This window comes from Eschrichtius robustus, chromosome 21, assembly GCF_028021215.1.
Source record: "Eschrichtius robustus isolate mEscRob2 chromosome 21, mEscRob2.pri, whole genome shotgun sequence".
NCBI lineage: Eukaryota > Metazoa > Chordata > Mammalia > Artiodactyla > Eschrichtiidae > Eschrichtius > Eschrichtius robustus.
Window position 1 is genome coordinate 22572449 of NC_090844.1, and position 26829 is coordinate 22599277.

At 39.3% G+C, this 26829-nt stretch overlaps 1 long non-coding RNA gene across 1 annotated transcript in view; it reads right to left on the minus strand.

Annotated features, from left to right (window-relative positions):
• The window catches only part of LOC137755963 (uncharacterized), a 39601-nt gene that overhangs the window by 10228 nt on the left and 2544 nt on the right, over positions 1-26829 (minus strand). The window contains exons 2-4 of the long non-coding RNA XR_011072135.1: positions 14809-15322; positions 13959-14069; positions 11442-11528 (exon numbers count right to left, since the gene is read on the minus strand). This is a non-coding gene — a long non-coding RNA (uncharacterized lncRNA). The remainder of the gene's footprint in view (positions 1-11441; positions 11529-13958; positions 14070-14808; positions 15323-26829) is intronic.

Here is a 26829-nt window from a genome sequence, read left to right on the forward strand (position 1 = left end):
AGAGTTTTTAAAATGAGCTGAACGACAGTATAAATTTAGCTTTTGTTTCCTTTATATCAAAATTACACACTTACTGGATTTTGGGAGAAATGTTAAGAAGTATAACCTTTAAAAATTAAAGCAACCTTAACTCTGATCCTCCCAGCCCACAGTGAGGTGGGGATGTAAACTGGTGCAGCCACTATGGAGAACAGTATGGAGGGTCCTCAAAAAACTAAAAATAGAACTACTATATGATCCAGCAATTCCACTTCTGGGTATTTTTCAAAGGAAAACAGAAAGAGTAATTCAAAAAGACATATGCATGCCTATATTCATTGCAGCATTATTTACAATAGCCAAGACATGGAAGCAACTTAAATGCCCATTGGTAGATGAATGGATAAAGAAGATGTGGTATATATATACAATGGAACATTACTCAGCTACAAAAAAGAATGAAATCTTGCCATTTACTACAACGTGGATGGACCTAGAGGGTATTACACTAAGTAAAATAAGTCAGACAAAGACAAATACCATATGATGTGACTTATAAGTGTAATCTAAAAAACGAAACAGATGAACAAACATAACTAAACAGAAACAGACTCAGATACAGAGAACAAACAGGTGGTTGCCAGAGTGGAGGTGGGGAGTGGGGAGGGGAGAAGAAGTGAAAAAAAGACGGTAACTGTGAGGTAATGAATGCTAATTAACTTGATTGTGGTGACCATTTCACAATGTATATTCACATGAAACCATCACATTGTACACCTTAAATATAAAATTTTTGTCAGTTATACCTCAATAAAACTGAAACAGGATTTTTTAAAAATAAATAAAAGGCAAAAATAAAAAAATAAAAATAAATTAAAATGTGAAGCAACACAAAATAAAAACACTAACACGTTGGTTGGAAGGTGGTAAGTATGTGGTCTAAAACAGTAGAACTATTAAGAAAATAGTCATTCATGACTGGCATTGTTGATTTTCTTTTAGGTATTTCCATAAATAGGCACTAGTAGTCTAAAATCTCTCTCCCCACCCCACCACCACCCCCGACTTTTGATGTTAAACAGGATTTAGGAATTACAAGTCTGTTCAGGGAATAATGAAGCAGATAAGGAGGATGGCAGTTAATAGTTGCTAGATGTCCATTTCAAAATGGTTACCTAGCAACAGCCCGAGTTTGTAGCTACAAGGACTATTGCCAGCAGCTTACAGTTAAAAAGCTTGCTTGAGCTACATACTTCCTCCACTACACATCTCCTCTGCCTGGTTTTCAAAATAAGAATCACCTTTTGGGGTCATGTGGGCTGATGTGCAATGGACCATCTGTTTTGTCTTATCTCGCCCTCTGACAGGGTTAATGTGCTTGCTGTGTTTATAGCAAACCACTCAGGTTGTGAAGAAAAAAAAATCTCGTGGTATTTGAAGCTGAAACAAAATCTCTTTCAAAGTTTCTAGATGCCAGAGATAGCAGCTATGTGAGTTCCTAAATAGATTTTTTTTTAAAGTCCATTTTTAAGCAAGAAAATTAAGTTTCCTGAAACCCAAAGAAGTAACTTCAAAGAGTTTAAATCAGTGTTAAGTAATTTTCACTAGAGTTAAGTATCATTCTAAGAGTACTCTAACCAACTCAGCCCCCCACGTTTTCATCTGTTTATGTTCAGTTCCAGGAAACTAAAACAAATATCTATAAAAGGAGAAATGCAGGATGTATTACAGAGGTTGTGGTATTTGATATTTACATCCTGTCATTAAGCTGCACTTTTATTTCCTTTGTTAAGCCTCTCTGCCTGTTTACACCTATTTTCTAACTATATTTCAAAATTAGAAAAATATTTCTTGGTAAAGTCTCTGGAACTCTATAATCTCTCAAAAGGAAAGCCTCTTGATAAGGTTTAAATACACATCACACATGCTGTATGGGTTAAGAATCTATTAAAAATCAAATTTGCAGGAACTTGGATATTTTTATACACAAACAGATATTTGTACATAATAATGTTCACAGCAGCATTATTCAAAATAACTGAAAAGTGGAAAACCTGTGTCCATCAACAGATGAATGGATAAACAAAATGTGGCATATATTAAAATATAGAATAGTATTCAGCCCTAAAAAGGAAGGAAATTCTGACACAAGCTCCAATAGGGATGAACCTTGAAGACATGACGCTAAGTGAAATAAGCCAGACACAAAAGGATAAATATTGTATGATTTCGCTTATATGAGGTACGTAGAATTGTCAAATTCATAGAGACAGAAAGTAGAATGGTGGTTTCCAGTGGCTGGGGTGGGAGTAGGGGCAGGGAATGGGGAGTTTTTGTTTGATGGGTAGAGTTTCAGCTGGGGAAGATGAAAAAGTTCTGGAGATGGATAGTGGTGATGGTTGCACAACATTGTAAATGTAGTTAATGCTAATCAACTGTACAGCTAAATTTAAAATGGTAAATTTCACTTATATATATTTTACCACAATTTTTAAAAAGCCAAAAGCATTTATTTAGCCCAGACCAAATGTTAACAATACTCTTGATTTTTCCTTGTGCTCCAGTGTCCTAATGGGAGATAATCACAGCAAGATAAAAATCTACTATGGGGATTGTGTCATGAACAGAGGAATAAACCACGTTATTGAAAGAGTAAAATCCTACCTGATTCTTGCTAGGAATTCTGACATCGGTTGAACCAAAAGTAAAAAAAAAATAGAAAGAAAGAATGACTCTTTTGAGGGGAGAAGGGGCTGACATGTATCCTAACAAATATCCTTTGTGTTGTTTTCTCCTTGGTCTTGGTCTTTCTCCTTCAGTGACCATTTAAATTTGTCTCTCCTGAAGAATTAAACAAAATATATTTAAAAGTGAACTAGAACTGAAATTATATTTTGCTGTTGCTTCCCCTAAGCAGAACTTTCATATACTCTACATGGCTTTTGTAATGGATCCTGTTCAGCAGTGTAATGACAATATTACTAGTTTTGCTTGTTTTCTCATCTGGGCCCTAAACTGAAACAGTGAGATAACTATTACATAGAGATACTGCCATCCTAATTACAGTGCCCTGGGTCAATCACAATGGATCCCAAATGAAGACCAGATTAGACTTTTAGGCTCTTCTGAGTCCCACGTTTACGATGTGTAATTGTTATAAAGACATATCTCATTTAAAAGCATGCTTTTTATCTTTTGATATACATTGTCTTAAATTTTTATCCCTCTTGCAAAAGTAAAGTGTATCTATTATAGAAAAATCAGGAAATGCATGTAGGCCTAATAAATCCTAGGGCTCCACATAATCCAGTGGCCACAAGGAATTCCATCAAAGCAGCATGGTAGGCTAGCCTGTCTGCCTGTAATGGTGCTGTGCTGATTATGTCCTATTTCCTGCACCCCATTTCCTCCAGAGGCGTTCCCCCAACCTCCTCTGTGCTGCTCCATCCTTTTAGAGGCTGAGCCTCGTACATACACTGTGTCACCCAGGTTTCCTGCCTTCTGCTTGGGTTCAGCCAATGGGAGGACTGGTAGCCCCACGTCTCTGCATCCCGAAGAAGTAACTACTTCCCAGAAGAAATACTGAGTCTTATTTGGAGTTTGTCCCAGAGCAGATCTTGAAACAAGGACTTGAATGCAAGCCGTTTATTTGGGGGATGATCCTAAGAAGCAGTGGTAGGGAAATGAGGAAGAGAAGAAAGCAAACAAGAGGGTATATTGTCAAGCAAGTCACCCTACGGGCAACTAAAGTTTAATCTTTCGGGACAAGGCGGGGAGGAATCTTAGAAACAGTGAAGAATATGCACCTCAGAGCTGTCCCATGTGAAGGGTGGGAGTGGGTTACTTATCACCAATTTCCATCTGTCATTGCAGGTGGATGCCCCAGGGATAGTGTACGTGACAATGTAAGAGCTGTGCCCATCGATTCCTCCAAAGGTGTTTCTGGAAGGACAGAGTCAGTGGAGTGGCAGGGCTTGAAGCCAGAATGCTTCAGAGAAAGAAGTGGAGATGATGTGTTTGGACAATTCTTCCAGAAAGCTTGATCCTGAAAAGGAGGAGAGAGAGAAACCATTGCTCTAACCCCGCAGCCCCAAAGGCTGCGGGGTTAGAGCGATGGTTTTCAAACTTGGATCTCTGAAAGTACTCTCTGTCCATAAGACCTGAGAATTTAAACACACACACACACACGCTGTACACACTGTATCCCCTGGATGCCCACTAATAACTGAAAACTATTTGGGGATTTCAGTTCCTCTGATCATATTTGTGTTTACAATCAAGTTGCAGCCAGGCGGTAATCCTTTAAAGATGACTTTCCAACAGAAATTGTTCCTGCTGTATGAGAAAAGGGATGGTCTCCATGGGAGTGATGTCCATTTCTGTGTTGACAAGGAGAATCCTGATCCTGTCTTATGTGCTACTTGTTCCAGCTTTGGAGATGTTTGAATTAGAATGAACATTCCCAATGGAGAATGTTTATGTCCTGGAAAAGACACTGAGACTCAAAGAGAACAAAGAGAAACAGAGGGAACAAAATATTGGGGATGAGAGATTTGTCATATTAAAACAGGGACACAAGCTGAAAGCTTGATCACATGTATCTACCAAATCACTCTGGCTATAGGACACCTTTCCAGAAAGCAGCTCTGGAAACTTCCAACCCTGAAGGACTCAAGGACTTGATTTTCAGAGAGGAACTACTTTAGTGGGTATATAAGTGAATGTCTCAAGCAAGATTCAGTGGGAATGGGCTCCCCTGTGGCCATGGCAGCATTGCAGTTGGGGATGTAGTAGGTGGGCGAGATGTAAAAGCCACTTGTTTGGCCATCCCAGAGAATCTTCCTGCCTGTATGAGAATGCAGGCCATGAATATGATTTAGTGTGTATCTGCAAAAAGCAAAGACAACCCGTCACAGGTAATCTCAAGATTTTGATGTCTAATAAGGAAGCTGAAGAACTTGGCATCAATGATTAGGATAAATAATCTTAGAAGTATTCAGTGTTTAAAGGAGTTTTACCAAAACAAACAAACAAACAAACAAAACAAACCTGCAAACCCCCCCCCACACACACACACTCACAGAGGAAAAACACTCCGTTTTAACAGAGCAACTATTTGCAACTTGTTTTCTAGTCTTTCCAATCTTGATCTATACGCCTATGGTTTTTAAATTGTTGTGGTCAATGTGTTGAATACTTCATGAGTGATCCGAGACAAACCATGTTAGCTCCACTAGTCTGTTTTTCTATCAGCAAATGGAGAGAACTGCTTCTATTTCACAAGGTTATGATGAAGCATAAGTGAGATAATGTAATATAAACATAATATGTAAACTCTAAAGTATAAAATTATGAAGTATAATACTCATGCAATTGTTTCTTATATGCTTTTCTATGTATCATTTTCAATGGTTACAAAATATTCAAACTGAACTGCTATCATTGTTTATTTAACCATTGTCTAATTGTTGCTCATTCCTGCTTTTTGCTATCATAAAGTTGATTATAAACATCTCTGCATGGTGAGCATTTTTCCCTTCTGAAATATTTCCTTAGACCGAATTCCTGGAAGTAGAACGGCTGGGTCCAAATAGCAGCTGGGACATTCTTCTTGAGATGATGTACATCTTCTTAGTACAAACCCCACCCCCGCCAAGATCCGAAACCTAGTTAATTAGGATGTATCACAATTCAGATAAATTAAAAAACTAAATCTAATCCTGGTGGTGGCAGAAAATCAGGATATATAAAACCATATAATCATAATTTTCAAAAGGCAGATAGTTAAATTTTCTCTGATCCTGGAACATGTCTCCCAGTGGCTAAAAATCCTCTTTTTGAAACATGGCAAGATAGAGAATGAAATGCAAAGACCCTGACCTGGTAACCTTATTTTCCAGTTTTAGCATCCTCTATTTACCTGGTTTTCAGAGGATGAATGTCTTCCTGTCTGAGGCTTCAGGCACCTTCTTCTCAGTTGGATTAGATTCTGAGCAAAGTAATTTTGGTAAAAGGATGGTTTGCTACACAGATTTTAGGTTAAAGTCAGGGATGTGAATTTTGTGCTGCATGTATATAAAATATGAGAATATATTCCTCATGATCTGGTTTCAGTTTTCTGGAAATATCTTAATATTTATAAAGTATATGCAGATTCCTGGGCTCCTGAGCTGTACACACTCGTAACATCAATTATGTGATACTATTTTTGGAGGCTTAAATGCTCAGATTGGCAGGAGTTCACTCTGCCTAAAAGATTCCTTTTTTTGACTGAAATTTTGCTTTCCTCCAGGCCATTTCTTTACGGATGCCTGCAGGAATCAAAGAAGAAATATCTAACCAAACAAGTATGGTTCACTAGAAACTTTCCCTATAAGATGTTTCAGGGGAATTTTACTTAATATCCTTAATCAAGGGACCAGTGTGGTTGATTATTGAATGATTAGTTCTATATGGATCTTTTGCTTCTCCAGATATTTCTTTTTGAATTTATTTTATTTTTTTATTTTTTGGCCACGCAGCACAGCATGCAGGATCTCAGTTCCCCTACTAGGGACTGAACCCATGTCCCCTGCAGTGCAGTCTTAACCACTGGACTGCCAGGGAAGTCCTCATATATTTCTTTTTGAAATGGCTTGAGAGGGAGTTAGGAGGAGGTATAATGGCAAAGTGCTGGCTAAGTGTTAGATGCGTCTGATTTCAGCTTTGCCACTAACTAGCTGTATGACCAGATTTAAGTTACTGAACCTACTTGGGGTTCAGTTTCTTCAACTTCAATGTTGAATGTAACAAACGCTCTGTCATTCTATATGCAGGAAAGGCTATTTAGAGAGCCAAATAACATAGAAAAGTCTATTTCTAAATGTTGTGCTATTGTGGTTCATTGCATGTGTGTGTGTGTGTGTGTGTGTGTTGGTGGAGCACTGGGTGGCAGGAAAGCTTCCTACTTCTCCACATATCAGTAGTTGAAAAACAGGCTGGAAAAAAACACTGTGTTCTCCTATGTTTGGGCAAACAGGAATCAGGCCGCCCTAACCTCACGGTCGCACGGAGATTGCCAGGAAGCCTGCAAAGCTCGTCCAACGCCTCCCAGACAGCCTGTTTGGCTGAGAGGAAGCTGGAAGGAGCAGTGGAGAGAGTTAATGCCTGTAAAGAGGTGAGCAGGTGCTGGCAGGGTGCTGCACGTACTAAGTGCTGCAGTGACACCTGCCTGACGGTCATTATTAGCTCCTGCAGAAACAGCCAGTAGTGATCTAGGGAGGGGCCTTAACTTACTCCAACCTCACTTCAGGAGCGTTAGTACTTTAATACGTCTACTACTTGTTAAGATTATTATTCCTTTCAGATCCAAGTTCTTGCAGCTGGGTATTTATATCTTTTTTTGGTATTTCTCTGGCATCGCTGTTGAAGCTAAGATCACAGATGAGAGGATCAGGTTCTGCAAAGCACTACTATGAGAGCTCAGAGAAAGTGAGTCCCAGCGTCCCCGAGTCTGCCTTCCCTTCCTCTGGGGCCCTTGGAGTCCCAGGCCTGTGGGGCTGTGTGGCCATCCCAGCGGCCTCCGGCTCACCCAGCCTACACACCTCTGCTAATGTCTCTTACAGTCACACTTTCATTTCTCCCTAACACTTCTCTGGCCCTGCCACCTGGTCGAACACTACATCCTGCTGCTGCTTCACACGCCCCTCAGCTCCAGGGAGAACCATCTGCTGTGAGCTTTCAGGTGCCCTTCTTTGGCTCTCTGCCTAGAAGGTTCTTGCCCCTGCTTGCTGGCCTGGTAAACTCGTAAGCCTGCCATCCTTCAAGACTCAGTTAAACTGTCCCTTCCCTGTGTTGTATTGCTTCCCCCTCCGAGCTGCCTCAGCACCCAAGACAATTACATCTACACAGGACAGTGTGAGTTTCTTGGAATCATGCATTTTATTTTCATTTTTGTAGTTCCAGCACAGAATCTGGCAAATAGGTGCTCAATAAATGCTCAGTCCATATTTAGACATGCGTTCTAATCATCTCACCGGCAATTCCTGTTTAGAACAGGGGGAGGGGAGGGGCTTAGATGAAAAAAGTTGTGTAAACTGACATGGGAGAATCTATATTAAAACATGTTCGATCTTCAATTTGCTTTATGTAAACTCATCTTTAAACAACGAAAAATGGGACCAGATGACGTATGGTCCCTTTCAGTTTCAAAGATCTTATCCAAAGGAAAGTCTCTCCATACTCAACCCCCAGCACACTCCCCCATGAATTTCTCTTACACTTTCTATCAACCATGGACCCATTTAGGTTAACAAGTTACTGTTTTCAAAACATTACTTGCTAGGAAAGCTAAGCCTTATTTACCCCTTAGTGTGAATTACTCTAAATAGAAATTCTGCTGTGGACAGCCATGTGTTGAAGACAGTCAGTGTACTTTGTTGTTTGTTTGTTTATTGAAGTATAATCAACTTACAATATTATATTAGTTCACTTTGGTTTTGTTTATTGAAGCATAATTGACTTACAATATTGTATTAGTTTCACTTTGTTTTCGTTTGTTTATTAAAGTATAATTGACTTACAATATTAGTTTCAGGTGTACAACAGAGTGCCCTGGTATTTTTGTACAACACAAAATGATCACCACGTGGAGAAGCGTGCTTTGAATGGAGGACTCTTCGTAGGCGTACAGGTTACAGCTCTAATGCTAATTAGTGCTCCTGAGCTGCAGTCCACTCTTGGCCCAAATTCCTGGCCCATGGAAAGCCATTCTCACAGTGTAAAGAGCCTGGGCATCTTTGCCAGACAAAGCTGGTTTCAAATCCTGGCTCTGTCACATACTGGCCCTATGACTTTGGGTAAGTTACTCAACTTAGCAGAGTCTCTATTTTCTCACCCATAAAATGGTGATAATAACAGCAAATACCTCACAGGTTGTTGAGAGGATTCCATGAGATGATGGGGCTAAGGTGCTGCCATAGAGCAAACGCACATAAATAGTAACTATTAGAGCTCTGCATGATTCTGGGGTTCCCTAGACTTGCCAGGAGTAGGTTTGGGTTGGTTGGCTGTCGGGTCTTGCTCTGAACTGGAGATGGGCTGCGGTGGGGGGTGGTTTGGTGATAGGACGGGAGGCCTGGTGAACACCCAGTCAGGTATGGCACACTGTGGGGCCCTGAGGTTTGGTCAGCTGGGGGACATGCTATTCCAGGAGCTCCAGGACAGTCATTAACCCACAGCCTGCCAACGACCCTGGACTCTGGGGGCTAGTCCCTCTTGCAGCTGAAGGTTTTTTCCATTCCTAGCCCGCTGAACTAGGGAAGCCACTGCACTTTATAAAGCTGTGAAACATACAGAAACTCTTATTTCAGACATGAAATAAAATGCCAGAATCAGTTTTGCATCTGTAAATAATCTATCTCACCTTTGGAAGTGAAGCCCATGGAAGATTATTTCTTAAAGTGGGGTGTTCAGAGCAGCTACACCTGAGCCCCATCTCAGACATGTTGAATCAAGATCTCGGAGATGAGGATGAAGAGCCTACATTAAATCAAGTCCCCCACGTAATCCTGATGCACCCTGAACCCTTGCTTCTGCAACTGCGTTCCCACCAGCACCACTTGGGGGCTTATAAGAAATGCAGACACTCAGGCCCTGCCCCGGACCTACTGAATCTGCACTTTTAAATAACTGAGCTAAAATATGCATAACACAGAATTTACCATCTTAACTGTTTTTTTTAAGTGTACAGTTCAGTAGTGTTAAGTATATTCACTTTTTTGTGCAACCAATTTCCAGAAGTCTTTCCATCCCGCAAAATTGAAACTCTGTACCCAAGAAAACAACTCCCCATCTCCTTCTCGCCCCATCCCCGCCCCAGTCACTGGCAACCACTCAGAACTGCATTTTAACAAGTTCCCCAGCTGATTCATATGCCCATTAAAGGTTGAGAGGCACTGCCCTAAGTACAAGAACCACACATCATAAAATCAGGAGCCACTGTGAGTTTCTTGAGGCACCCAGGCCATGGCCCTGGGCCAGGCCACGGAAGCCAGGCAGCAGAGCAACGACTAGTCCCTCTAGACAATTCTGATGCATGCTCAGGTGGTTTGAGAACCACTGCTTTGACCAGTGATTTGCACTCTTGCCTACATACTACAATGACCTGGGAACTTTAAAATTCATGCCTGAGACCCATCCCAAACCAACTAACTCTAGTCTCTAAAGGCAGAGCCCAGGTGTCTGTATTTCTGAAAGATCTCCCAGTGATTCTGATAACTTAGCCAAGTTTCAGAACCACTGGAGGGACGAAGGAGGTTGGTAGGATTCTGCACTGTGTGTGGGATTTAGAGGGGAATGATGGCTCCAAGGAAGGCATCATAACTGCTGCTTCATTGTATATTGGCCCAGCTACCCTGATATGAATGATTGCTCCAAGGAGTTAAAAAAAAAAAAACTGTCTTTATGAAAAGAAATGGCTGTCTCCTTAGAAGCCCTAACACCCTCCCACTGCCTGTCATTATTTCCTATCACATTGCTCCGTTTATTTTCTTAATAGCATTTACCACAATTAGCAATTATCATGCTTATTGTCTGCCTCCTCTCACTAAACCAACACCTGCCTCTGTGTCAGAGCCAGGTTCAGAGCTCTGGCTCACCTCTCCATCTCACAGAGCCCCTGATAAATATTCGAGTGAATCAATCAACCCTGCTATGTCATGGAATCACTGTGGCTTCTGACATCATGGTGGGGCGGGGGGGTTCTGCACGGAGCAGTCAAGGTCAGTGAGGGCGAGTTTTCCCAGAGGGAAGAGGCCAATGCGGGTAGTAGTACAGATGGACTCACTGTGTGAAAATCAGAATTCTTAAATTCTTAAATTTGAGCTAGTGAAATCTGAATATATAAATGTGACCTCATCCAGAACCTCCCAGCTAGTGAGGCTTGGATGACAACACATTTATACAACACTCTCCCACCCCGACTCCTATGCCGGGTGGAATTCTGTAATGGAAATAGCATACATTTTGGAACAGACCCGCATTCAAATTCTGCTCTCTCTCCTGGCTGGCTGCTCAACCTCAAGAAATTACTTACGTGAGCCTCAGACTCCTCATCTGAAAAATGGAATAACAGTAATTATCCCACAGATTACATAAAGCACCTGACAAAGTGCCTGACACAGAGCAGAGCTCAAAAAATGTTAACTCCTCAATCTGCAATCTGGATTTCCTTACCCACTCCTTTTCAAACCTCTTCTTCCTTTAGTTACACTCTTACTGCCTCATCAGGAGAACACATGCAATCACTTATAGCACCAATCGTCTATGCATTTGACTGGAAAAAAAAATCACACACTGACTTGTGGATTGTCTTCTATCACTGTATTGAGAGCTCTTGTATACTGAATACATGAAAAGTTGAAGGATTTATTAAACTTGTTTCCCAGCCTAAATGGAAACGCCTTTTGGGATAGGAACCTTACCTTCTGCTTCTTTCCGTCCTCCAGCACTGAATTCCACAGTCAAATGCGCAGATCTGATATGCACTTTCCAGATCTTCATGACCACAACTGTTCAAAGAGTAGATACTATCTTTACCCTATGTCCCAGCCAGCCCATAGGACACCCTCTCTCATCATCTTCCTCCAAGTTCTGCTTTTCCCCATTTCCCAATGACAGGGAAAAGAAGTGGTTGCTTCCTGAGTATTCTGCATCCCTCCAAGCAACCTCTGCTCAAATGCAGCCCATCTGTGCATTGCTGACACTATCAATCTATTTAAATTCTGATGATTCACTATACTGATTGAACTAGGTTTTACTCTTTTCTTTTATTAAGGTTTTTATGTGCTTTATCTTTTAACAGAATTCAAAGTATTACGAAGAGATATAACATCTTTAAATCATCATATTATTTATGTTAAGACCGTGGCAGGGAATGCAAATTTCTTCACCCAACCTAATCTCCCCTTTAGTAAGAGATCCCAAATTTTTAGTTGGTGCATTGCAGTCCAGTTAAAAGATGACATTTCCTATTCTCATGAACAGTTCACTGAGTCAGATGTTGGGGTATTTGCCATAGAGGTGTGAGAATACTGTGCAGCATTTCTGGGTGAAGTCTCCTTATTAAGTGTTAATGTGTTTATTCTTCCTCATCTGTTGCCAGCCTGGAACATAGATGAGATGGCTGGAGCACCAGTTACCTTCCTAGACCATGAATACCAGGCCCACACTTTAGAGATTATAGAGCCTACAGCCAGAAGGAGATTGAGTTCTTAAAGAATTTGGGACACCTGGCCACGCCAACCCCCAAACTGTCTAGTATTTGTAAAATCCCTTTGCAAGAGAAAGCAGCTAACTATTATATGCACTTGAACTTAATTTGAACTAATACAAGGTACAGTTAAATTATGCTTCTTGCATATTCAATTCACATAAATGAAGTTTAATCACACATAATTATTGCACTGATTCCATGATGATCAAATAGTTTACAGTCTACTAATTGCACTGAACTACTGGCTGAATGTAGCATTTGGATTTGTAATGCAAAATTAAAAACATGTTAAGATGCTTAAGGAAGTGTAGCTGGTCCAAAAAGCCAATTTTAGACAGCAGTAAATAGCCCTAAGCCTCTCTGGGCACCAAACATTACCACATAAGGAAAACATATGCAAAAAAGCATCATAATCTAGTTAAAGTATTGCTGTTGGTTTTATGGATTTTACTAGCTATTTTTATTTGTCTTAAGTTTTAAGTAGATTTTAGGCATATTTATTGTGCTAGAAAATTTTTATCACTAGTGAGAAATAAAGTCTCTGTCCTAGAAACACATATATGTAATTTTTGGTCTTTGCTTTTTGTCAGAAAATGAGTGGGAGAGAAACAGACAATATGAGATTAAGGGAATATTGAAGGGAATGAAGTGGAAGGTCATGATACTGGTCACTGGGAAACAGGGAAAAGCAGAACTTGGAGGAAGATGATGAGAGAGGGTGTCCTGTGGGTTGGCTGGGACATAGGGCAGAGATAGTATCTACTATTTGAATAATGGACTTCTGTTTACAAAGCCCATGAGTTATCTCACTCAGAGATAGGGGTAGGAACACAGGGAGGGTTGGCCAGGGGTTACAGGTAAGAGAAGGGATGGCTATAAAGGAATTTCAGGAGGCATTCTTTGGGATGATAGAAAAGAGAAAGTCTCTGCATTCCAACTGCCTGAGATAACCAAGGTTGGCCATAGAGTTGGGCATGTATATAAATATCAGGGAATGATTCCGATTTTGACCTCATACTTATGCTTTTCTGGAGACTCTCTTTATGAAAAATACAAAATTAAGTTCAGAGTTTTGAACAAGATCTCTGCAAGTGAGAGCTTCTGAGCCTTAGCCATGCCGTAAATCCAACTCTGATCATTTATCTATACTTTAAAAACAATCAAAACAGGGACCATACTATACAGACTGTTAGTAAACTTTTTCCCCTCAACTATAAGTCTTGAGTATCCTTCCCTGTCAATACATATGATTCTAGCTCATCTTTTAAGATAATTCTGTGGTTTTTCTAATAGTCATTAGATAGATAGATATTTAAATTATTTCCGTATGTTGATCCTCTCACTGGGGGATGCTTTCCCTAACAACAGAGCCTGGAATATGATAAGCCCTAAATAAAATGTTTGTTGAATTGGTGCCTTGTTCTGAGCACACATATGTAGTTTCTGGGTTTGACAGGGTTAAAAGACGGTGATCTCTACTCTGAAGCGCCCCCTGGCTGGAGTGGGGAGACAGAGACCAAAGCACCAGTATTCTGTCTCGGAATGCCTGTCCCTCTTCTGTACATCCTCTCTCTCTCTCCCTCTCCCCCTCTTCCTCCCCACGCCCCCACTGGGCTGTCACCACTCAGGGCTTGTAGTGAAGGGTGGGAAACTTCACTGAACACGTCTGTTCAGGAAACACAATGGTGTTTCAGGAATATGCTCTAGATTTCAAAGCACTTCTAACCTTAAAGGGAAAGTTTCCTGAATATCTTTCCCTGGATTGATGACAGCCAAGTCCCAAATTGGAAAGACAGTGGTAATCGGAGAGGCCTGAGTACATTTAGCTGCTGTGAATCTGAAAAAGAATATTTAAAATGAATAAAAATTTCACAAGATCAAGGAGCGTGGGACTCTAGAAATAAAGTTCTCTTTGTACTCTTATATGAGAGAATGGATGGTGAATATATCGACTTTAGCTGGGCCAAAAGACGTAGTTCATTTGTGATTAGAGACATTCTCTGGAAACAATAAACGGACTGAAAGTACCAGCTGAAGAAACAATAGGTTCAAAACCTATCATCCCAGAATAATGCATGGAGTTTTGGTCCTTTTAATGAGAAAATGTGTATGCTCATTTCCTTGAATAAATCTCTACATCATTCATGAAAGACAGCGGAATATTAAGCCTAGCAATTTCTCTTACTTCCAGCCTCTGTAGCCTTCTAACCTAAACTAGGACCTCTCTTCTTCATGGATTTAGTGATGTCCCCAGATTCAGGAGAATCTAAGGGACCCAAAGGCAGGTGCTCAGTTTAAAGGACAGAGTTATTGTTCCTTGCTACTTTCTCAGCTTTACACAGGTTAGCCAGGAACAGGGCTCTTGCTTCATTCCCAGCGCCTGAGTGCCTGGCAGGCACAAGTTTCAATAACCAGGTCACATGTCTCTCCCATAGTTTTCTCCAGATCCTTGAGCTATCTTGTCATCTCTTTTTGATATTCCATTTTTCTAGGATGAGGACCTTAGGTGGACATTGTTAGTTCACTAATCTGCTTCTACTTCCTAATAGTACTTACATTATCTCTCTGATATTTACCTCTTTCCCATGCAGTCCAGACATTTCAGGGAAAGCCGACCCCACCTCTAGCTCAAGAGGTGGACTCTGGTGGGCTTGAGGCCATCAGCCCATTGCAGTCCTCTGGTCAGTTCATCTGTTCAGGGATGTGCCTGTTACTCAAGGTGAATCTCAGTGTCTTTCTTAGAATACAGGGACCGAGGCACTCTATTTTCATTGGAAATAAGCCAGAAAACATTTAGCTCCCATCGCAGCTGGCAAAAACTAGTTAAATATTTGCCAGTGTTCCCTTTTTTTCCTGGGCACACAGCTCACTACATTTTCCAGCCTCCTTGGCCATATGACTGAGTTCTAGCCAATGGAATGTGGGCCAAATCGATGTCTCCCCTTTCAAGCCTGCCTCTTCTCTAGTGATCTTCCTTTTTCTTTCCCCATCTGCTGGCTGAGTGGAGAACCACAATGGAGAGAGAGCCTGGGTAACCATTTGGAGGACAGCGTCTCAGGACGGTTGCTTGACCAGGAACACTGGACCAAACTGCATGGAGAAACAAATTTACATTGTGTGAAATCACCAAAATTTTAAAAAATATTTTATTTTTATATATTTATTTATTTATTTAGGCTGCGCTGGGTTTTAGTTGTGGCATGCAGGATCTTCGTTGCGGCACGTGGGATCTTTAGTTGCGGCATGCATGCGGGATCTAGTTCCCCGATCAGGGATCGAACCTGGGCCCCCTGCACTGGGAGCACGGAGTCTTACCCGCTGGACCACCAGGGAAGTCCCGAAATCACCAGAATTTTAAAGTTGTCAGTTACAGTGTTAATCTCTCCTGATTAGTTCACTTCCTTACCTAGGAATCTTCCTTTTCATGGTCCCATAAATCCTCTTTACTGATTAAACATGCTTGCATTGGGTTTTTCTGTTACTACTTAGAACAGGATAACTGATACAGATCCTGCCTTGCACCCCAACTTAGGATTGCATTGTGGCTTTTTGGTTGTGCTGTTAATGCTTATTTGATTCAGTTCATTTCTGGCATTCAATGTCACCCTGCCTAGGGAGAGTGATCTTGTTTGTTAATGGCTTAACTAGTGATTGTGGCTAGATGCTCTACCTATTTTCTCCATTCACTAAAATAACTCTTGTTTTGTTTTTTTTTTCCACTGCAATTTGCTCTCCATTTAGGGATTGAGGATAATCAGTACTGGCTCTATGCTGCTCCTGGTTAATAACGTAATGCTTCCTAATTACTTACTAAGAGGCTTAGTAGCCAAATAGTTTAACTAACAGCACAAGGTAAGAAAAGATACAAACTTGGACAGGAGCATCGCATCCTTACTTTCATGGGGGTTATATTTCTCCATGACCAGATCAAAGTATCCGCATTCCTTGTTCCCATGACTTCGACAGGGACCAAAAGACCTGGGAGGCAAGTGACAAGGGTCACAGGAACAATAAAGTGGTCTGATTTAGTCCTTTGCAGAGAATTGTCTATTTAGAACAAGCAGCCTCCTGTGTTAACAGCAAAGGCCACACTCATGTTACATCCACATTCATAAACAAACCAGTGTTGAGGAAGTGCCAAATATGACCACAAGCAAGATCTTCTCTTTTTGCCCCAACCTTTCTTTCTCACAATATTTTACTGTCCCAGCCAAGGAAGCCTTCCTTCCTCCATCAGACTAGATATGTTAAACCAGTATCACTCCAACTTTTTTTTAACCTATTAATCCTGCTTCCCATCTTTTCTACCTTCATTTGCATTGACCACTGGAATTACAAAAATGATTAAGCCATAATTTCCTTCCTCAAAGTGCTTACAACCTCATGAAGGAGACAAACACATATTTTAATGAAACGTGGGAGGTGCTGTAATAAAGTTATACACATGGTGCTATGAGGCACAGAAAAGGACCACTTAGCCCAGTATGAAGCTCATAAAGGTTCTCAGGGGGGAAATGACGCCTCAGCTGAACCACAAAAAGCTGAATTCTACCCAAACATAAACCATGGGCAGAAATGCCAGCATTTGATGGGGGAAGGAAGGCAGGAGAGGCCAGGTCTTAGAAAGAACATCCAAGCATGTCTTTGAATTATTTATTCCTATTAGAATTTAAGTTCCTTGAGTGTAGGAACTTGATCCATCTTGTTCACTGGTGTGTTCAGTGCCTAAAACAGTGCTTGGTACTTAAATGGTGCTAAAAAAGTATTTGTGGAATTGAATGACGCCTGGAAGGAATGCCAACAGATATGTATCTCAGAGGAATCTCTCCAGCAGGTGTGTGAAGCCGGCAGGGAGACCCGTCATGAGGCTAAGGCCACAGTCCAGGTAGAGAATGGGACCTCCATAGGGCAATGAGAGCAGGGTAAGGAAGAGGGGGCATATTTGAGAAATGTTTACAAAGTAAAATCAGCAAGACTTGGTAACTGGCTGTGGGAGATGAAGGAGAGACCAGGATGACTCTTAGTGATAAAGAATACAGAGCAGGAATAGGAAGAGGAGACAACAGAAGAAACCTACATGGCTAGGAATCTGCTTTTAACAAAATCTCTCTCCCACCCATGACCCTCTCAGGGACATCCTAGCCAGGTAGTGTTCAAGTCACAGTCATACTGTCATGTTCATTCAAGTGACCTTTGCATAATTTTAGAATTATATAATTTATGATAAGTTAGGATATATTTATATATTCTAAATAATGTGTTATTTAAAAGTGTATGTTAATCATAAAGATCAGAGCAGAAATAAATGAAATAGAAACAAAGAAAACAATAGCAAAGATCAATAACACTAAAAGTTGGTTCTTTGAGAAGATAAACAAAATTGATAAGCCATTAGCCAGACTCATCAAGAAAAAGAGGGAGAGGACTCAAATCAATAAAATCAGAAATGAAAAAGGAGAAGTTACAACAGACACCGCAGAAATACAAAGCATCCTAAGAGACTACTACAAGCAACTTTATGCCAATAAAATGGACAACCTGGAAGAAATGGACAAATTCTTAGAAAGGTATAACCTTCCAAGACTGAATCAGGAAGAAATAGAAAATATGAACAGACCAATCACAAGTAATGAAATTGAAACTGTGATTAAAAATCTTCCAACAAACAAAAGTCCAGGACCAGATGGCTTCACAGGTGAATTCTATCAAACATTTAGAGAAGAGCTAACACCCATCCTTCTCAAACTCTTCCAAAAAATTGCAGAGGAAGGAACACTCCCAAACTCATTCTATGAGGCCACCATCACCCTGATACCAAAACCAGACAAAGACACTACAAAAAAAGAAAATTACAGACCAATATCACTGATGAATATAGATGCAAAAATCCTCAACAAAATACTAGCAAACAGAATCCAACAACACATTAAAAGGATCATACACCACGATCAAGTGGGATTTATCCCAGGGATGCAAGGATTCTTCAATATACGCAAATCAATCAATGTGATACACCATATTAACAAATTGAAGAATAAAAACCATATGATCATCTCAATAGATGCAGAAAAAGCTTTTGACAAAATTCAACACCCATTTATGATAAAAACTCTCCAGAAAGTGGGCATAGAGGGAACCTACCTCAACATAATAAAGGCCATATATGACAAACCCACAGCAAACATCATTCTCAATGGTGAAAAACTGAAAGCATTTCCTCTAAGATCAGGAACGAGACAAGGATGTCCACTCTCACCACTATTATTCAACATAGTTCTGGAAGTCCTAGCCACGGCAATCAGAGAAGAAAAAGAAATAAAAGGAATACAAATTGGAAAAGAAGAAGTAAAACTGTCACTGTTTGCAGATGACATGATACTATACATAGAGAATCCTAAAACTGCCACCAGAAAACTGCTAGCGCTAATTAATGAATATGGTAAAGTTGCAGGATACAAAATTAATGCACAGGAATCTCTTGCATTCCTATACACTAATGATGAAAAATCTGAAAGAGAAATTATGGAAACACTCCCATTTACCATTGCAACAAAAAGAATAAAATACTTAGGAATAAACCTACCTAGGGAGACAAAAGACCTGTATGCAGAAAACTATAAGACACTGATGAAAGAAATTAAAGATGATACCAACAGATGGAGAGATATACCATGTTCTTGGATTGGAAGAATCAACATTGTGAAAATGACTATACTACCCAAAGCAATCTACAGATTCAATGCAATCCCTATCAAATTACCAATGGCATTTTTTACGGAGCTAGAACAAATCATCTTAAAATTTGTATGGAGACACAAAAGACCCCGAATAGCCAAAGCAGTCTTGAGGCAAAAAAATGGAGGAATCAGACTCCCTGACTTCAGACTCTACTACAAAGCTACAGTAATCAAGACAATATGATACTGGCACAAAAACAGAAACATAGATCAATGGAACAAGATAGAAAGCCCAGAGATTAACCCACGCACCTATGGTCAACTAATCTATGACAAAGGAGGCAAAGATATACAATGGAGAAAAGACAGTCTCTTCAATAAGTGGTGCTGGGAAAACTGGACAGCTACATGTAAAAGAATGAAATTAGAATACTCCCTAACACCATACACAAAAATAAACTCAAAATGGATTAGAGACCTAAATATAAGACTGGACACTATAAAACTCTTAGAGGAAAACATAGGAAGAACACTCTTTGACATAAATCACAGCAAGATCTTTTTTGATCCACCTCCTAGAGTAATGGAAATAAAAACAAAAATAAACAAGTGGGACCTAATGAAACTTCAAAGCTTTTGCACAGCAAAGGAAGCCATAAACAAGACGAAAAGACAACCCTCAGAATGGGAGAAAATATTTGCAAATGAATCAACGGACAAAGGATTAATCTCCAAAATATATAAACAGCTCATTCAGCTCAATACCAAAGAAACAAACACCCCAATCCAAAAATGGGCAGAAGACCTATATAGACATTTCTCCAAAGAAGACATACAGACGGCCACAAAGCACATGAAAAGATGCTCAACATCACTTATTATTAGAGAAATGCAAATCAAAACTACAATGAGGTATCACCTCACTCCTGTTAGAATGGGCATCATCAGAAAATCTACAAACAACAAATGCTGGAGAGGGTGTGGAGAAAAGGTAACCCTCTTGCACTGTTGGTGGGAATGTAAATTGATACAGCCACTATGGAGAACAATATGGAGGTTCCTTAAAAAACTAAAAATAGAATTACCATATGACCCAGCAATCCCACTACTGGGCATATACCCAGAGAAAACCGTAATTCAAAAAGACACATGCACCCGAATGTTCATTGCAGCTATATTTACAATAGCCAGGTCATGGAAGCAACCTAAATGCCCATCAGCAGACAAATGGATAAAGAAGATGTGGTACATATATACAATGGAATATTACTCAGCCATAAAAAGGAACAAAACTGAGTCATTTGTTGAGACATGGATGGATCTAGAGACAGTCATACAGAGTGAAGTAAGTCAGAAAGAGAAAAACAAATATCGTATATTAATGCATGTATGTGGAACCTAGAAAAATGGTACAGATGAGCCAGTTTGCAGGGCAGAAGTTGAGACACAGATGTAGAGAATGGACATATGGACACCAAGGGGGGAAAACTGCGGTGAGGTGGGGATGGTGGTGTGCTGAATTGGGCGATTGGGATTGACATGTATACACTGATGTGTATAAAATTGATGCCTAATAAGAACCTGCAGTATAAAAAAACAAACAAACAAAAAAAGTGTATGTTAGACCTCAGTGTATCTTTCAGGTCTTCTACTTTGTATTTTCTATATTTTTGACTCCCTAAATTCTTGATAAGTGTGTATTATATATATATATATCTGTGTGGCTGTGTAATTTCAATAACATTGAAATTATAATCTGTGGAAGTTTTATTCTAAAGAAGACGTATTTCTCTAACAGCTAGATGAGATAAACTTTTTCTTCTATTGTTATTGATTGTTAGGATGTAGCAAAAGATTATTTTTATTTAAATAGACAATTTGGATGTACTCAATTTGACATGTAAACGAATTTTGGGTTATTAATATTTAGTTCATAAATAACACATTTCTTTATCGTCCATTTTACTTTCTTTGATGTTTACTATTAGTGAGTTATAGTCTTTGTGAATGCCCAGACAGGGGACACAACACCTTTTGAGTCCTGACTTTTAAGTAACATTATATGGTTATATCCTACCTCTACAAGTCATCTATTTATATTTTCCTTTGTTAATTGTTATATTATGTAAGTATGATAGACATATGTAGGAATAAAAATAAATGACAAAATGAACACCTGAGTCTCCTCACCCAGCTTAAGAAATACCAATTAGATTTTTAAATAATTTTCTGATTATTAAAATAATATATATTTGTTGTATTTTAGAAAGTATAAAAAAGACTAAGGAAGAGGGAGAAAAATCATCTATGATATTATTACCCAAGAGGAACCAATGTAGCATCTGTATAGGTTTCTCTCAAATCTTTTAATGTAGAAAATCATATGGTAGAAACAACTTTGTATCTTGCTTTTTCCTCTTAATATTGGACCATATGTGTTTTCTTCTATTACTGTATCATTAGACATCACTTTTAAAAAGCTACAAAATTTCCATTGTATGACTGAATCATAATTTTTAAGCTGTTCCCTAAATTGTTGGACTTGTAAGTTACTTCCAATTTTTCATTATTATAAATATAATTTGATGTGTATCTTTTGCAAAATGACTTTTCTGTACTGTGATGCTGTGTGTACCGGGTGTGTAGTGTGTATTCCGTCTTCTCTTGGATAGATTCCACACTCACGGAATCACCAGGCCAAAGGAAGTGAACACTCTGAGGTTCTCAAGACATACTGCCAAATTGCTTTCCCCAAAAGCTCTAGCAATTAGTATATTTGAGAGCACATCTTCCGCAATACTCTTGTAAACACAAAATCTAGTTATTTTCTGTTAAAAAGCACATGGATGAGAAAGTATGAATGGGGCCATATTCTCCAAAGTATCCTTTTATCTTGATTCCATGCCCTGTTGATGATAAATATAAACAAAACTAATTTTTTAAATCATAGAGGAAAATTGTGTCAGTGGAGAAATTAATATTAGATAATTGATAGTGGTGATAATTTGATGGGGAGGAAGGTGGAAATAAGAGTACAAGGATGTAAAGACTTATTAGGCAGTGATTCAAGTCACATGCTTTTGTCCTTAATTGTGTGGCTCACTGCACTTACAGAATTTTATAAAATACAAGACTTTAGGATTACAAAATGCACATGAAGACTTTGCATCTCGAAGGTCACTTTTGATGATGTAGGAGTTTTCGCTGTCAACTATTTTCTATTAGCATATTGAAGAGATCATACCACTGGTTCCTGGCTACCACTGTGGCTGTTCAGAAGTCAACAAGTCCGGGGCTTCCCTGGTGGCGCAGTAGTTAAGAATCCACCTGCCAATGCAGGGGACACGGGTTCGAGCCCTGGTCCGGGAAGATTCCACATGCCGCGGAGCAACTAAGCCTGTGTGCCACAACTGCTGACCCTGCGCTCTAGAGCCCACAAGCCACAACTACTGAAGCCCGCGTGCCTAGAGCCCGTGCTCCGCAACAAGGGAAGCCACCGCAATGAGAAGCCCACGCGCCACAAGAAGAGTAGCCCCCTCTCGCCACAATAGAGAACGCTGGAGCGCAGCAACAAAAGACCCAACGCAGCCAAAAAATAAATAAATACAATAAATAAATTTATAAAAAAAAAAATCAACAAGTCCAACTGTCCTTTCTTCAAAGCTAATCCGACTTTTTCTCTGGCTATTCTTCTTCCCTCTCCCCCTCACCCCTCTATTTTTAGCTTTCTTCAGTTTTACTCTGCTGAATGTAGGTGTGGATTTTAAAATGATCCTTCTTGGTCAACAAGTCCAACTGTCCTTTCTTCAAAGCTAATCTGACTTTTTCTCTGGCTATTCTTCTCCCCTCTCCCCCTCACCCCTCTATTTTTAGTTTTCTTCAGTTTTACTCTGCTGAATGTAGGTGTGGATTTTAAAATGATCCTTCTTGGTATTAACTTGCCAGTGAGTCAGGGAATAGTATTTTTCATTAGCACTGGAAAAGTTTGTCACTATTTCTTTAAATATTGAATCTTCCCTATTATCTCTTTCCTTGCCTTCTGGGATTTTGATCAAAAATATGTTAGATGGAATAGATATTTGAAAGTATTAAGGAATTATTATAAATATTTAGGTGTGATGATATTGTAGTCGTTTTCTTTTAAGAATTCTTATTGTTAAAGAATGTCTATTTTTAAAAACATGCGTTCAACCTTCTGTCTCTTCCAGGTTTCTTTCCTCTGTTGTTCATATTTTTGACTCCCTGTTGTAAATTCTTGATGATATATATTCTGAGTTATTTTTAGTTCACTAAACTTCTTCTGCTGTATTCTAGTATCCAATCTGCTGCCAAAGATGTCCAAATATATATAATTTATAACAAATACATAGAGTTTATAATAAATATATATAAATTCTGTTTGGTTCCTTAACCAATCTGTCTTATTTCTGTAGTTTTCTGTTTCCTGAAAACATTTTCAATATTGTCATTTATTTTTTTAAACCCAGTAAGCAAAGTGGCTTTATAATCTGAGCCTGAGAATTCTGATATCAGCAGTCTATACAACCTTTTCCTGCTGTCCTGTTTTTGGCTGATTCTCCCTCCTATTGTCTTGCTTTCTTGTGAGCTTGGTTACCTATAATTGCACATTTGCCACTGACCTTGAAAACTGCCTGTGAGGTTTTCCTGCGGCCTGAGATGAATATGCTTCCTCCTTGGTGTTTTATATTTGCCGGTTAGATTCTTGGAAACTCCACTACTTGGAAACCAAGTCAAACCAAATTTAAGGCTTGACTTTCTCTGACTCCCTCAGATTGTATGTGCCCAAAATGCAAATGCTTGTGAGGACTGATCTGTGGCCAATTTTCTACGGAATTTTTTTTCTTTTCCTTCTTCCTTCTGTTCTGCTCACCTCCAAGTAGCATTTTCTAGTCTCTTGTGGTTGTGATGCAGAAGGGCATATTTAGTTCTGCTTAACTCACACTGATGCCGTTGCACTTTGGGGTTAAAGGCTATAGGGAAAGTCTTCCAGAACTGCCCTCCCTGCTGGACTTGACCTCTGTCCCTCCTACCTGAGCAGGGCTAACAACCTTGGTCAGCTGGGTGCTGTCTTCAATTCCCCCGCAGCATAGGCAGTTTTGACTCCCCACTCCCACCACCCCTTCCAAATATTGTTCTAAAAACAGTCTTTTATCCAAAAATCTAGCCAGAGAGTCCCACTTGTCAAGTCTTTTCAACTTTTCAATTTTTTTAACGGGATCCAACTAACCTAATCCTCCATTTTGAGAAACAAGAAGTCTTCTGCTAAAAAATTTTAACTTTGTAATTAGCAAAAAGTAGAATAACTAAGAGATTTTTGCTTTGGGAATCTGACCGTAGAAATGTAGATGAGTGGCAGCTTGACTTTACTAAAGGATAAAATGTTTATGATACGATGCAATGTTTATTATTAATGATTAACAACATAAATAATTTCAATTGGCATCATTAGTCTGTAACACTGTAACACCATATGAAATTCCACCTACAGCTGCCTCCCTTTCTAAACACCTGATACCCAATTGGCAAAAGTGTTTTGAATAATCAAGGACACAGATGGTGTCATCAACTAGTATCTAATCACATAAACTTCAGCTTCCATTTTCTCAAGGCTGAAATAAGAAGGTTGAACTCTGACCTCTGAAATGAGAAGTTCACTTCAGTTCAAAGAGTTATCTGGCTCTTTCAGAGCCAATAATCTGGGCTAACAACATTTCAGCTCTTTTCTCTGGGGAAGGAAGAGAAAGATAGGTTTATCCAGTTACTAGTTTTTTTCCTCTCCTCAGTCCAAAAAAAAAAAAAAGAAGGAGTTTGTAGCAGCAAACAAAAATAAATCAATACAACAATACAGAAAAATATATTGAGATTTTAAAATGAGAGGAAGAAAAAAGAGATGAAAGCATTACTCCAAAATGTCCTACAGTTGGGTCATGAAGTCTATGCAGAACTTCGCAGCATTTGCTAACTTAAGGAAAACATATACTATATTTCGTATATATTTAGTAGTTCATACACTAAACAGAAAGCTCCCACATAAATGAGATTTCTAGTACAGAAAAGACTTCAAGTATATATAGGCATTACTATGTTTTTATTCTGCAGTCACAGTTTTAGCATATATCCACTGAGTTTAATGCTAATTGAGGTTCTACTATATATTGTCTATTTCAAATAGCATAGAAAAGATAGCACATCTTGCCTGACCCGTTGATTGAGCTTGATTTTGGACTTATCACCAATCTCCATAAGAACACCTCACTCAAAGAAAGGATTTGTTAATTCCAACCCCCTTAATTTTCAAAGAATATTTCCCTCAAAAGAAAAACCATAAAATTTTAGAACATCCTAAAAAGAATTTAAGTTCTGTAATCTGTCTTTCCCATCTACATTCAATCAGGAGAAAGGCAGTTAAAAGCAACTCTATTACATGCTGGAAGGTCAGTTCTAATGCATTACAGGATGATCTTGAACCATCTGACATTTTAAGTGCGTTTAAAATTTTCTGTCTTGATATTTTGTGACTCCACTGGGCTAGCTACTGTTGCCAAGGCAATATGGGTTACTGCAGGGATACAATGGGGTTTTTGTTTGTTGTTTTTTAAATATTAACATGACAAACATGGAAAAAGTAAATATAGAGGACAAATTCGGCCCCTTTTCTCTTCAAAATGCATGCAGTACAGATCCTCTGATCATATATCTGATTAAAAAATACAAAGACTCATGACGTGACTTTCCCAACTGGTATAGAGACCTCCCAATCAGTGGGGCAGCTACCATCAGAGTCCTCTTCTCATTCTTTGTTCTGGATTGAGGCCCCTCTGAAAATGTGGGACATTGATTATACACAATATTAACTACCCACCTCCAACATGTTTATCTCCAAATGGAAAAATCCTTTCTTCATGTAAATAAAGGTGACCATAAAGGTCCAGAGTGTTACATTTCAGGGAATTTGTGAAGAGAAGACAGAGAAATGCATGGTGCAAATCATATAAATACATTCAGTTGGGTTGCAAAAGACTCAAATGCAGATGAGAATAAAGATTCCAATTAACCCTTTTTTTTCTCTGTGATTATTCCTTCTAGTCAATATAATCTAAAGCTGTTCAGACACTATGATGGACTCCAATCATCTGATGATGGGATGAATCAAAGCCTCTATTTTCTGGAATACTACATGAAACTTTTCTGGAAACATATAACATCTTTGCTTCCTACTAACTGAAATGCAATATTTTAAAATCAGAAGTCTACATACAGATCAAGAAACCCTGTAGTACAAGGCACTTTTTAATCAAAATCTCCCAAAGCAAGGTCTCCTTAAGACAAACCAATGATTCAAGCAAAATGCCATGTTGCTACCAGAGATCTGGAAATAAATAGGAAGTCTTTTAAGCACAATTAAAAAACAACTCACAAATCTCAGAGCAACTATTTTTAAATAAATATTTAGAAGCTCAAGGAAAGTGCTTGTCTTATGCTTGGAAGCACACTGGACCCCATCGCTCCTGCTCCCAATAAATTATGCTGGGAGTGTGTCTGGAAGAATAAACACGAGACTGAGCGCTCACAGGAACGGTATAGGGTTGATGTCCATGAGCGCTTTCACATGCTGACACGTGAGCAGACCTTTGGTTCCACTGCAGGCAAGCTCTTCCTATCCGACCATTTAAAAACTATCCAGGATACAACAGCCACTCCGACTGTGGATGGATACTTCCACCCAGTTTTGATGCAGTTTCAGTTTGATCCCGTGAAACCATCAGAACTTCCCACCAGAGATAAATGAGGAGATTCTTGCCTTTATTAGTGTGCACAATTAACGCAGGTGACCTGGCTGTACTTGCCAACCTTCCTGCTATATATATATTTTTAAAATAAATTTATTTATTTATTTAT